The following is a 14,260-nucleotide window of genomic DNA, read 5'->3' as shown; positions in this document are numbered from 1 at the left end:
CGTGAGGAACCGTACCATTCTCAGTTTCAGAGAAACTGGGTTATAAAACTTTGGGTACCACTGTTTTTTTTTTCCTTTTGGGGTGAGAGGAAATAGTGCCCATGATTCTTTAATAGGGGCTGCAAGACTGACCCCAAATCTTGTATCATAAAAGACAAGCTGAACTCTGTCTCTCCATAACAACATCTATGTAGAGAGGGGAAACGGTTATTGTTGAGAGATAGATGAATAGGTAGTGTTGTCACCTTAGTAACTAACAGGTTTTGATTAAAAATGTAGGAATTTTAAGTGCAAGTCTGTCAACACAATGCAACATTATGAGTATATAAATAGTATTTTTTTTTTATGTTTGTGTGTATATATGTTTCTGTATGCTTTCCAACATATAGACAATGCAACACAGACTTTAATAAAGAAAAAAGACTTTTACTTTGAACAATTTATGATGGCACATACATGATTAATAACTATTTTTACCTGCGGCATTGCAATGAGTAACAGCATAGTGCTTATAACTTGTACGTTTCCTTGTTGTGGTGTTAAACCAGGTAGTGAGTTAAATATGCTCCCATCTGGGCCAAAGTGAAATTTGAACTCAAAACAAATGCTACAAGATATATGGTCCGACATCCTTACAGTTCCTTCATTCTACTGTCTTGGATTGGTATTTCTTTTAATCAAGTTCAGAAGCTGAAAGGCAAAGTTGTTCTCATCTGATTTGAACTCATTGTAGCATCATCATCATCATTTAATGTCCATTTTCTATGCTGGCATGGATTGGACAGTTTGACTGGAGCGGGCAAGGTGGAGAGCTGCACCAAGGTCCATTCTTTGTTTTAGCATGGTTTCTATGGCTGGGATGTCCTTCTCAACTCTGCCAAATGTTAACTTATTCAAAAAAGTGATCAGAAATAATCATGTTGTGAGAAAGTCATGAGGAAATGACAGAATTAATTCAATGATAAACACTATTTGAATTTTGACAAGTGTGGTAGACCACTCTGAACATGTTCTGGTCTTGTTAGATCTCTTCAGCGAAGCGTGCACTTCACTTTACTTATTAAAGTAGTGATTAAAAATCATTGACTAGAGTGCAATATTGTATAGGAGTGGGTATGAAATATTACTCTTACTCTTTTACTTGTTTCAGTCATTTGACTGCGGCCATGCTGGAGCACCGCCTTTAGTCGAGCAAATCGACCCCGGGACTTATTCTTTGTAAGCCCAGTACTTATTCTATCGGTCTCTTTTGCCGAACCGCTAAGTGACGGGGACGTAAACACACCAGCATCGGTTGTCAAGCAATGCTAGGGGGACAAACACACACATATATATATATACATGTATACGACAGGCTTCTTTCAGTTTCCGTCTACCAAATCCACTCACAAGGCATTGGTCGGCCCGGAGCCATAGCAGAAGACATCTGCCCAAGATGCCACGCAGTGGGACTTAACCTGGAACCAATGTGGTTGGTTAGCAAGCTACTTACCACACAGCCACTCTTGCGCCTATTAGTGTATTTTAGAGAATAAATCACTGGCATTGTCATTAATGTTGGGGGTAATTGTAATGATGCTATTGTAGGGAGAGTAAGGAAGGGATCAAAGTTTCAAGACTTATTTGTTTTGATCTTAAAGTGTGTTCTCTGTAAGAGGTTGACCATATGAAGTAAACTTATGTTAACTTTGATCAAAGACCTTCTTCCCATGGCCATCATCATGATTATTAGCTTGCATCTATTTTCCATTGATTCAGCTGGATATCGTGATCTGTTAAAAGTTCTTTTTCAATCTTGTTGTCCTTTTAGGTGTGGTCGAGGGATGACGTCTTGTTTTGTACATTTTATTTTGGGACAGTTTAGGTGCAGACGTGGCTGTGTGGTTAAGAGGCTTGTTTCTCAACCATATGGTTTTGGGTTCAATCCCACTGCATGGCACATTGGTGGAAGTGTCTTCTATAGTCCTTGCAGTAGATTTGGTGGGTGAAAACTGAAAAAAGGCTTCCATGTGTATGCCTCCTTGTCGTGACATCGTGTGTTGGTTGTAAATGTGTCTGTCATAGAAGCAGTGTCATTCATTTCCAATGCTTGGAAACCGGTTGAGGTTCATGACTAGAAAAGCATCTGACTGTAGAAAATCTGTCTTAAATTTTAACGCAAGCAAGCATAGAAAGGCGGACATTAAAATGATGATGGCTTCTGGATGATTCTCTTTCTAATGTCAACCATTTTGCAGAGTGTACTGAGTGCATTTTTATGTGGCACCAGCATTAGAGGGAATACCATGTCCTCTGTAAGACTAAAGGCTTCTCTCAATCGTCCATTGGTATCTGTTGTAACCAACCACTGTACAGAGTTACTGGGTGCATTTTAATGTGGTACCAGCACATGAGGTTGCTTTGTTAGACAAAAGTATCTTCGCTGCTTAATGTTGTCTTCAACATGACCAAGAGAATGGATAGAAAAAATAGGGCATTTGCAAAAGATGATTTAAGGTGGAAGGGAGAAATGGGAGAGATAGTACTAGAGGAATGATGAGGTGTGTAATGGCAGAAGGTTATGGAAGAGACACACTAATGGCAATTACATGATTAGTAGTAAGAGAGAGAGAGTGTGTATGTGTGTGTGTGCAAGTGATAGAAAATTGAATTGGCAATGGTAAAAGTGGTGAATGTCAGTAAAAGAGTAATTTGGGTGAGAGAGGATGTGATGGCAAGCAGCTGAGTCGGGTAAACGGTGAGATGCATTGGATATAAAGAGTTCTGATGTAATCCCTCGTTATTCAGGTATTGTGATGGGAGATAGGCAGTAATTGCAGGTGAAGGAGAGAGAGGGAGCAAGCACAACTACATTATCCAAATGGGGTGTTATTTGAGGGAGATATGGCTGCTGTTTCCTGTAGGTTAAGAGATCATGTAGAAAATTCCTTGTTAGCTTGATGCTACATGGTAGTGATACACGAGTCATTCACTGTGGAAGATCTGTGGAGGAATGGGGTTAGTATGATTTGCTTGAACATGGAGTATTGGATGTGGAAGATCTGTTGAGACGAGAGAGAAATGGATGTGATTTACTGAATATGAAATGTTAGTTTCGTGCTTAAGGCATAGGTCTTTGAATGTCAGCAATTCCGTGGAGACTACAAGTCTTCCACATTGAACAACTTGTGTCTCACTACCAATTAACATCAAGCCAACGGGGAAGTTTCTACATGATTTCATAACCTATGAGAAATAGCTGCCATTAGTGCCTCTCTCCTATCACATCATCATCATCATCGTTTAACGTCCACTTTCCATGCTAGCATGAGTTGGACGATTTTGACTGAGGGCTGGCGAGCCAGATGGCTGCACCAGGCTCCAATCTTGATCTGGCAGAGTTTCTACAGCTGGATGCCCTTCCTAATGCCAACCACTCCGAGAGTGTAGTGGGTGCTTTTTATGTGCCGCTGGCACGGGGGCCAGTCAGGTGGTACTGGCAATGACCTTGCTCGAATCTTTTTACAAGTGCCAGTGGAGCGGTGTTGGTAACGATCACACTCGAATGGTGCCTGGGTACAGAAGCCAGTTGGCTGCTCTGGCGTGGCAACGCTCACACTCGGATGGTGCTCTTGGTACCCTACTAGCACAGGCATGAGTGCCAGTAAGGCAACGCTGGTAACGATCATACTTGAATAGCCGCTCTGTCAACGATCACACTCGGATGGTGCTCTTGGTACCCTACTAGCACAGGCATGAGTGCCAGTAAGGCGACGCTGGTAACGATCATACTCGAATAGCCGCTCTGTCAACGATCACACTTGTATGGTGCTCTTTGCACCCCACTAGCACGAATGCCAGTCATTGAAATGATTTTGATTTCACTTGCCTCAACAGGTCTTTGCAAGCAGAGTTTAGTGACCAAAGAAGGAAAAGGTACGCATAAGCGGGCTGGTTACGCTCCTGGCATAGGCCACAGGTTATGGTCTCATTATTCACAATGCCTGAATAATGAGATTATATACCAGTTTCATGTGGGTAACTCTGAGAGGTTCAAGAAAAGTAAGCTAAGATCTGCTGGATGTGTGAAACAACAACCACTTCCCCTGCTGACTCCTTGGGCTGGATCCAAGCCAGTTCTTATTTCATGTTAGTACTTTCTTAGGTGGCACATCTCAACGCATCCCCTTTTTAGCATGGTTTCTATATACCTGGATACTTTTCTGAATATCTGCCTCTTTACAGAGTATACTTATTTTTTTATGGCACCAGCACTAGAGACATTACTTATATTATGTTCTTAGCCAAACTAAACGGGTCCACTTGACTCTATTTCCTCAATCCATTTGCCAATCACTTAGAGTTTACCACATGCATTTTATCATGCCATCAACACAAGTCGTTGCTTTGTGTCCCACAAATCTAGAGAGTCTCAACTATGTTGTCTCAGCTCATTGAGGACAGTGTAACCAAGAGATTAATTGCACAAGTAGGTGAGTATTACAGGAGAGAGAGAGTGTCAGTGAGATGAGAGGGCATGATGTATGTGTATGTATGTATATCTGTGATAATCAATCTGCCTATCAGTATTGAGTATTTTCTTTTGTTTAACTGCATTTCACACTATTGAGTGTGTGTGTGTACAACAAGTAATTAGGGAGAAAAAAACTGAAGAAAAGTACATGTTAACAAAACAGTCATTCAGTAAAACCATCCTCGATCTTGATGTGACCATGGAAGTGACTCTGTGCCAGAATAGTGATTCTAATCCCTGTTGCCCATTGTGTCTACAATGGCAGCCTTCAGCAGTCCTTATATTGTGGTTTGTCTCCCCCTCAACGATTATACCCCAGATATAATGGTCCAGACAAGAGTTGGGAGTAAAGCGAGTGAAAATTCTCAGCTAATTTATTCCTGGGTTGCAGGGGCCATGTGGGGAGTAGAGTCTTGTTGGAATATGACCCAGGGCTTAACCACCATGCCAAGTTGTACATCAATATAGGTAGGGGCTTTGATTTTGAATCCCTACAGGAAGTGATGTGGCATGTTGTTATAGCTCTCTTGCTCATGATACCACTGAACTAACAGCTAAAAACTGCCCTTCAAACCGAAAAGATACAATTTTTCTTCTGGCATGATAAGGCAGTTAAATAGTTACTACCTTTCGCAAACAAGAATTACCCACTCTAATGAACATAAAAGCAAAGAGTAATCAATTGGACCCCAAAGACTGTATCCAAATTGCCCTGGCATGAAAATGCCCCAATTTTGATCTAACTGTATCAAAAACGAGACATCATTTCTCCAAAACCTGAAGCGAAAAAGTTTCTAGAAATCAAAACTTTTGCTTTATAATGATGATATTTTATTTTATTGCATTTGTTTTATACTTTTTTAATCTATAACTGTATTCTCCATATGAATAGATTCAATAAGCCTAAAGGTGGTGCTCCAGCATGGCTGCAGTCAAATGACTGAAGAATAAAAAGAAAAACCTTTTGAATTCAAAGAATCTATGATTTTCTTCCTTTCAAATCAAGGGGGTAACAGCATAAATAAATGTATTTTGGGGCAATTGGTGTTAAAAAAAGTTCCCTAAACCTTACCATAGAGGACTCTCACATAGCTAGCTGTCTTCTTGTTTATCTGGCTCTGGTAGACGTTCTCATCATCAGAGAAGATCCAGAGCATGCTAGGTTTCTCAGAGCGTAGATTTGTTTAGCAAACACTTTGACAAGATCACATTAATTCTCTTGATCTTGCTGGACTTAAACTGCTCTCCCTTCGTTATTTAGGACTTATACTTGATCTACTCATGCACCACATATCTGACAGTGGGCTCTGTTACCTTGAGCTACTTGGAAACGGCCCTCTTCAACTTACTGAGATTGTCATTGACGATGTCTTGAAGGAACTTGACCATCTTGATGGTACCTAACCAAGGAGAATGTTTCTTGCATCTTGGCCACAGTTGGTACGATCTGCCAAAGGTGGATCTTTACCTTTTGACCTACAGATTTAAAAAATGATTTTTTGTAGCTACACACTTTGGACACTGGTAGAATATGTCATATAAAACATCTTTTACTCTTAGCATTTTTGAGAAAAACTTATATTTACGAAGTTATTTCACCTTAAAGTTCTCGTATTTTGGTAATTTCAACCAATTACTGACGTGTATTCAGCTGATCAGCTGAATAAAATTACTGCTGCTCTTTGTCAACAAGAACTTCCGGCGGTGTATATTTCATTTGTCATTGTTATTTATGACAACCCTAACCATAACCCCCTAACCCTAAAACCTTAAAACCAGTACAAACGCATGAACGATGTCATAAATAAACGAAAAATACACCGCCGATAGTTGTTGACAAACAACGGCAGTAATTTTATTCTGCTGAATACATGTCATTGATTGGTTGAAATTACTGAAATACAAGAACTTTAAGGTGCAATTACTTCGTAAATCTAAGTTTTTCTCAAAAATGATAAGAGTAAAAGATGTTTTACATGACACATTCTACAAGTGTCCGAAGTTTGAAAGTGTTTAGTCACAAAAAAACTATTTTTTAAAATCTGTCGGTCAAAAGGTAAAGATCTCCAAAGGCTTCCTGCTCTTTCCTGACCTTCAACATAATCTGACTGTGTTCAAAAAGCTAATAAACTCTGAATTACTTTGGCTGTTGGATGGAGCCACAAGCCTAACCTGTCTTACCATTTCTTGTCAGGCTGGAATCTGCCATGTTGATTTTGTTGATGTATCCGTGCTGGTGGCACATAAAAAGCACCATCCGATCGTGGCCGGTGGCACATAAAAAGCACCCACTACACTCACGGGGTAGTTGGCATTAGGAAGGGCATCTAGCTGTAGAAACACTGCCAGATCAGACTGGGCCTGGTGCAGCCTTCTGGCTTCCCAGATCCCCAATCGAACCGTCCAACCCATGCTAGCATGCAAAGCGGACGCTAAACGATGATGATGATGATCTGAGAGAGAAATGAGAACATTAAAATTTGGTGCTTATTTTGGTACATGATGTTAGATTGCCTACCCATTTATGACCCACTAACATAGTGTTCACAAAGACTTGGTACTCTCTGTATGTGTATGTACCTACATATACTCTAACACAGATTTGTATATGAATGTGCGGCTGTAATTATTTAAACATCGTCTTTTTCTCTTTGTGCTTTCAGAAATGGATGCCTTCAGTAGTCTGTAATCTACAATCAACAACTGACACATGTTGGGATATTAATCTCTTGACAATCCAACCGAAGATGGAACTATCAAAATTACTGATATCTATTTCTTTACTACCCACAAGGGGCTAAACACAGAGGGGACAAACAAAGATTGACAAACGGGTTAAGTCGATTAGATCGATCCCAGTGCGTAACTGGTACTTAATTTATCGACCCCCGAAAGGATGAAAGGCAAAGTCGACCTCGGCGGAATTTGAACTCAGAACGTAACGGCAGACGAAATACTGCTAAGCATTTCTCCTGGCGTGCTAACGTTTCTGCCAGCTCGCCACCTGATATCGATTGATAGCAGTCAATATTTCACTGTCCTACAACAGTGTGTGTGTGTACTCATTTGGCATAACCAGAATGAGGAGGATGAGGCTCCGTAACTTATTCTAAGGTCACCGATATTATTCAGCTGAAGGAACCATAAATGATAGATTGCTACGGTGGATCCTTAGTTTGGAGTCTTGGTCTAAATGTCTGCAACAGAATGTCCTCCGCAGAAACACCCAAGCATCGTGTGATGATGTGGTGATGGTGCTGAAGCAAGTAACTCACTGGGGTCATCCACCAACCAGGAACGGGTAAAAAGTCCCACAAGATTCCACACAGTTTCCCTGACCAAATTTCATTCACAATTGGATTAGTCTTAGGTTATGTAGGGTGGAATAGAAGTTGGAATGGTGAAATGATGTATTATCTTTTTTAACATCCACTTTCCTATGCTTGCATGGGTTAGATGGAATTTGTTGAGACAGATTTTCTATAGCTGGATGCTCTTTCTGCCACCCACCATCACTTGTTTCCGAGTAAGCTAATTTCTTCATGGCTAGACATGTTTTCATAACAGTTTCGAAATGAACAAAATTGCTTGTATGATGATGATGATGATGCTCATTTTCAACTATTATGCAATTTCATGACAGGGAAACAATGATAATCACACACACACACACACAAGATGGGCTTCCTTCAGTTTCCATCTACCAAATCCACTCATGGGATTTTTAAGACACGTGTCCAAGGTGCCATACAGTGGGATTGAATCCAAAACCATGTGGTTGGGAAGCAAGCTTCTACACTACACAGCCATATCTGCATTTCATTGTATATTCTATATATGATATGACTATGATACATCATATATCATAAACACACTTATCATAACTTCAGATTTTACTATTCAGTTCAGCCCAGCATAGAGATATTAAAGGTTTCGATTCCTTACATGCAGGTCTCATTGGCTTCTGGTTTAGGGATGGTTATCACAGACACACACATGCACACATTGTACATTGTAAGATCCAATATGTGTGTGATTTTTTTTGAGAAATTTTAGCAGAAACATTCAAGTGAATTCACATGAACTGCAAGCTCCAACCTTGAGAAATCTGGTAGAACTCTCAGACACGTCTGCAACATTCCAGAACACTGCTATAACTCAGTTTTAATAAATATTATCTTTGCTACTCATGAAAACACACATACCCACAAAATCAATTGTAGCTTCTGTGTCTTTGTTAACCTTCAGCATTGGGCAAAGTTACATGGTACCTATTTCTTTATTACCCACAAGGGGCTAAACACAGAGGGGACAAACATGGACAGACATAGGTATTAAGTCGATTATATCGACCCCAGTGCTTAACTGGTACTTAATTTATCGACCTCGAAAGGATGAAAGGCAAAGTCGACCTCGGCGGAATTTGAACTCACAACGTAACGGCAGCTGAAATACCGCTAAGCATTTCGCCCGACGTGCTATCGATTCTGCCAGCTCGCCGCAAAGTTACATGATACCATTGATGGTAGGTGTAGAGGAATGGCAATTATTGTGTTCTAACCAAGTTGATCAGATCCATTTCTGTTGTGCCCAGCTCCAGAATCTGTATTCACACAGGAACTAATTGGACAATGGAAAAAGGTAACATGTTCGTATTATTATCATCACTCAGTAGCCCATGTGATAAACATCATTATGTTTCTCTGTCCTGTGTGGTTTTGTACCAGACTGAGGTATGGTGTTTGGATCCTCAGTTTTCTAAATTTCAGTAGTTTGACCAATTCTCAGTATATCATCTAAGCTTTCAATCTGTGACAATAACTAATAAAAACTATTTGATTTACATATTTTTGTATTTGTATTTTTTTCTTTGTAAATATATCAAACTTCAAGGTGGTCACATTAGGCTTCAACTAGTGGGTTCTGATTTTGTTTCAGGGTTACACTCTTCCTCTAAGCTGAGAGGTTCTTGTCTTGTGAACTTGTGGGTGCTAGTGCCTCGTAGAAAGCACCCAGTACACTCTGTAAAGTAGTTGGTGTTAGGAAGGGCATCCAGTCATAGGAACTATGCCAATACAGACAGTTGAAGCCTGGTGTAGCTCTCCAGCTTGCCAGCTCCTATTAAACTGTCCAACCCATGCCAACATGGAAATCAGATGTTAAATGGTGATGATGACGATTACACATTACTGTTTGGGTTTTTTTTTCTTTTTATATTTGTGACCTGCTTAACTTTACTAGTGCCACACTAATGGCTGTATAAGATATAAAAGGTTTTTTTTTTTGTGCCCTGTACATTTTGATTTTTAATTAATTAGAAGAGAGCCTACGTAGCCGTTGCCAGCCTACCCTGGTATCTGTGCCGGTGGCACGTAAAAAGCACCATCCGTATGTGGCCGATGCCAGCACCACCTTGACTGGCTTCCGTGTCAGTGGCACGTAAAATCCACCAACCGATCGTGGCCGTTGCAAGCCTCCCCTGGCACCTGTGCCGGTGGCACGTAAAAAACACCCACTATACTCACGGAGTGGTTGGCGTTAGGAAGGGCATCCAGCTGTAGAAACACTGCCAGATCAGACTGGAGCCTGGTGCAGCCTCCTGGCTTCCCAAACCCCAGTCGAACCATCCAACCCATGCTAGCATGGAAAACAGACGTTAAACGATGATGATGGGAACCAACCATCCATGTGAATACTTACACTCATATTCTAGACAGTGCCCTGTTTGAATACCTTAGTTTGTTCATTAATCAATTAGCCAAAAACACCCATACCTATCTGCAACTTACTTTGGCCTTTTAGCATTCAGATTCTCTCTCAAATGTAAGGCTTATTTATTCACATTGTTTTGAATTAATCATACATTATCTCAGTTTTAAGATTTCACTGATATGATTGTTTATTTTTAGAATCTGATCATTTTGGACATAAAATGGTGCTGGATATGGTCAGTTTAATGCCAATGGGATAAATAAACCACATTTTCTAATTCAGTGCTCCATGCTTCAATGGTTTTCTTAACTTTTCACCTGTTTCAACATGGACTCCAAATTTGCCATCAAGATGTAGGACAACATACTGCAATAGCCTGGGCTTCAGAGGCCCACAGCTCTTCAATATCCTCTTGAAGGACCTGAGAGACCTGCATGGGGTGGATGCAGATATCTTCAAAATAAAGCTGAACCTCTTCCTGTCAGGTGTCCCAGATGAACCAACTTCATAGCAGGAGATGTAGATGAGGGCAGCTGCATCAAACTCTCTCATGCACCAAATGTCAATTGCTAAAAAGCATTCATGAAGTAAAATCATGTAGCAACACCAAATAGCGGTGCCCCAGCATGGCCACAGCTCGTGAGCTTAAACTAGACAAAATGAAATAAAAAAAAAATGTACAATGGACTTTCTTTAGTTTTTATTCACCAGATCCACTCACAAGGCTTTGGTTAGCCCAGGAATATACTAGAACTCACTTGCTGAAGGTGCCACACAGAGGGCCTGAACCCAAGACTATCTAATTGGAGCCATTCAAAAAGTTATTTGTAACAAAGTCTGTCTCTGTTCTTTTTCTGTTAGCAATATGTCATCATCATCATTATTTTAGTGTCTTTTCTATGCTTATATTGGATCAAATGGGAATTTTTTGAGGCAGATTTTCTACAGCTGGATGCCCTTCTCGTCACCAACCCTCACCTGTTTCCAAGCAAAGTAACGTTTCCCCATGTTCAGACACCTCCAGCCTGGAATTTTTTCAAAGCCAACAGTTTCCAAGTTCTGAAGTCTGTACTGTGTGACAATGTATTTAATACAAATCTTACATAACATTTTGTCATTTCATTAATTAATTAGTCTTCTAAAGGCAATGAGCTGGCAGAATCATTAGCATGCCGAGCAAGATGCATTTTGTTTGTCTTTACGTTCTGAGTTCAAATTCCGCCAAAGTTAACTTTGCCTTTCATCATTTCAGGGTTGATAAATAAGTACCAGTGAAACACTGGGGTCAGTGTAATTGACTAGTCCCTCCCCCAAAAAAAATTTCTGGCCTTGTGCCCTTAGTAGAAAGGGTTAATTAATTAGTCTTGTGCTAATTGGATTATTAGTAATTGGTTATGGCTTTATTTGTTCTGAGGTCAAACTTTACCTTTCATTCTGCCAGGGTCATCATCATTTTAAGCTGGTCATATCCAGCAAAAATAATCTACCTGTTTTATCATCAAATTGACCAGGTCTGGCCTCTCACACTTACCCTGCAATGTTATTCTTAAAAGCTACAAAGTAATGCATGACTAAGTGATATCAAATGAGTGATCTGAATGTTTTAAAAGAGTTAATGTTCACTTTGTCTTGCTTGCATGGATTGAGTGAAATTTATTGAGGCTGATTTTCCATAGCTAGATGTCCTTTCTAGCATCAATCTTCAATTGTTATGAACCTAAGTAATATATTGCCTCATGGTCAGACATGTTTTCACAGAATATTCGAAAGGAATGACATTGACGTATGACTGTAATAAGCGTAGCAGTGGCTGTGTGGTAAGTAGCTTGCTTATGAACTACATGGTTCCTGGCTCAGTCCCACTGCGTGGCACCTTGGGCAAGTGTCTTCTATTATAGCCTCGGGCCAACCAAAGCCTTGTGAGTGGATTTGATAAACGAAAACTGAAAGAAGCCCGTCGTATGTATTTATATATTATATATGTATGTATGTTTGTATGTCTGATTGTCTTCCCAACATCGCTTGACAACCAATGCTGGTGTGTTTACGTCCCCGTAACTTAGCGGTTTGGCAAAAGAGACTGATAGAATAAATCCTGGGGTCGATGTGCTCCAGCATGACCACAATCAGATGGCTGGAACAAGTAAAAGAGTAATGTCATTTACAACTATCACACTATCAAGACAAGGACACACACACACGAGTGTGACTGTGGTAAAGAGTTCGCTTCCCAGTACATGGTGCTGGGTTCAGTCTCACTGTGTGGTACATAGGGGAACTGTCTGATAGTATGTCCTCCAGGCAGACCAAATCCTTGTGAGAGTGGATTTCGTAGATAGAAACTGAAAGAAGCCCCTCGTATATATGTGTGTATCTGTGTTTGACACCACCACCACTTGACAACTAGTACTGACAAGTCTTTGGTCTGCCTGAGGCTGTAGTAGATGACATTCAAAATGCCATGTTGTGGGGCAGGGCCTGGAACCATGTGACTGAGAAGCAAGCTTCTTACTTCACAGCCATGCATGCACCAATGTTTGCAAAATTTAATATTAGGATTATTACTGATTCAGAGTGAGAGTGCATGGCTCAGTGGTTAGAGCATCAAGCTTACGATTGCGAGGTTGTGAGTTCGAATCCCAGACCGGACTGCGTGTTGTGTTCTTGAGCAGGACACTTTATTTCACGTTGCTCCAGTTCGTTCAGTTGTAGAAATGAGTTACGAAGGAATTAACTTTGTCTCAGCTTTTATTGTGGGGGTTAAGCAGATGATTTAATAAGACAGAGCTCATGAAATGTCGAGCAAAATTTGTTTCTGTGGCAGAAAAAATGTTGATAATAAGGAAACGAGGCTGAAATCTACTGTAAGTAAACCAAGGTTTGAAGATTGGGCCTCAATAAGGTTTTTTGTTACCATAAAAAATACAATAGCAGAAGTACCCTATACAATAACCATGTACCCTGTGCAACAATATCATACTCTACTCAATACTTATATGTTCTGGCACGTAAAAGCACCATCCGTTCGTGTCCGTTGCCAGCCTCGCCTGGCCCCCATGCCGGTGACACGTAAAAGCACCATCTGTTTCGTGGCCGTTTGCCAGCTCTGTCTGGCCCCCGTGTCGGTGGCACGTAAAAGCACCATCCGTTCATGTCTGTTGCCAGCCTCGCCTGGCCCCCGTGCTGGTGACACGTAAAAGCACCATCCGTTCATGGCCGTTTGCCAGCTCTGTCTGGCACGTAAAAAGCACCCACTACACTCAGAGTGGTTGGTGTTAGGAAGGGCATCCAGCCGTAGAAACACTGCCCGATCTGACTGGGCCTGATGAAGCCTTCTGGCTTCACAGACCCCAGTTGAACCGTCCAACCCATGCTAGCATGGAAAACGGACGCTAAACGATGATGATGATATAATAACATTGTAAATTATGAAATGATTTAGTTTATAAACATACTTTTCTTATCTGTCCAGCTATTTCACTTTCTATTCACCCGAGAAGTCTTATCTTTGCAAGCACTTCTCTCTTCTCTCATCAGTTTATTTTCCTGTTCTTTCCCTGGCAGGGTTCATTGTTGTTTGTCGTGGGAGCACTATATAAATGGCAAGTGTTTCCTTCTTATAATACAGAACCCATATCCTGCAGTGGGTGTGGATAAATTAAAGGGAGATCACTTAAGAGATTTCCATGGGGTCCAAACAGTCCAGTAACTTATCGTATATTATTCAGTAAAGTCAAATTTTTATGAATAAGAATATACCAAAACATCTGGTGAAAAACATTTCTCTCTGTCAATGTTTTCTTTTACTTGTTTTAATCATTAGATTGTGGCCATGCTGGGGCACCGCCATGAATTTTAGCTGAACAAATCGATCTATCTATACTTATTCTATTGGTTTCTTTTGCCGAACTGCTAGATTACAGAAACGTAAACACACCAATAACAGTTGTCAAGCGGCAGTGGAGGATAAACAAAAAAAACCGACACACATAAACACATGACAGGCTTGTTTCAGTTTCCGTCTACCAAATCCAC

Source organism: Octopus sinensis, linkage group LG16, assembly GCF_006345805.1.
Source record: "Octopus sinensis linkage group LG16, ASM634580v1, whole genome shotgun sequence".
NCBI classification, from domain to species: Eukaryota; Metazoa; Mollusca; class Cephalopoda; order Octopoda; family Octopodidae; genus Octopus; species Octopus sinensis.
The sequence above is the reverse complement of the archived record's forward strand: the minus strand, read 5'-3'. Positions refer to the sequence as shown.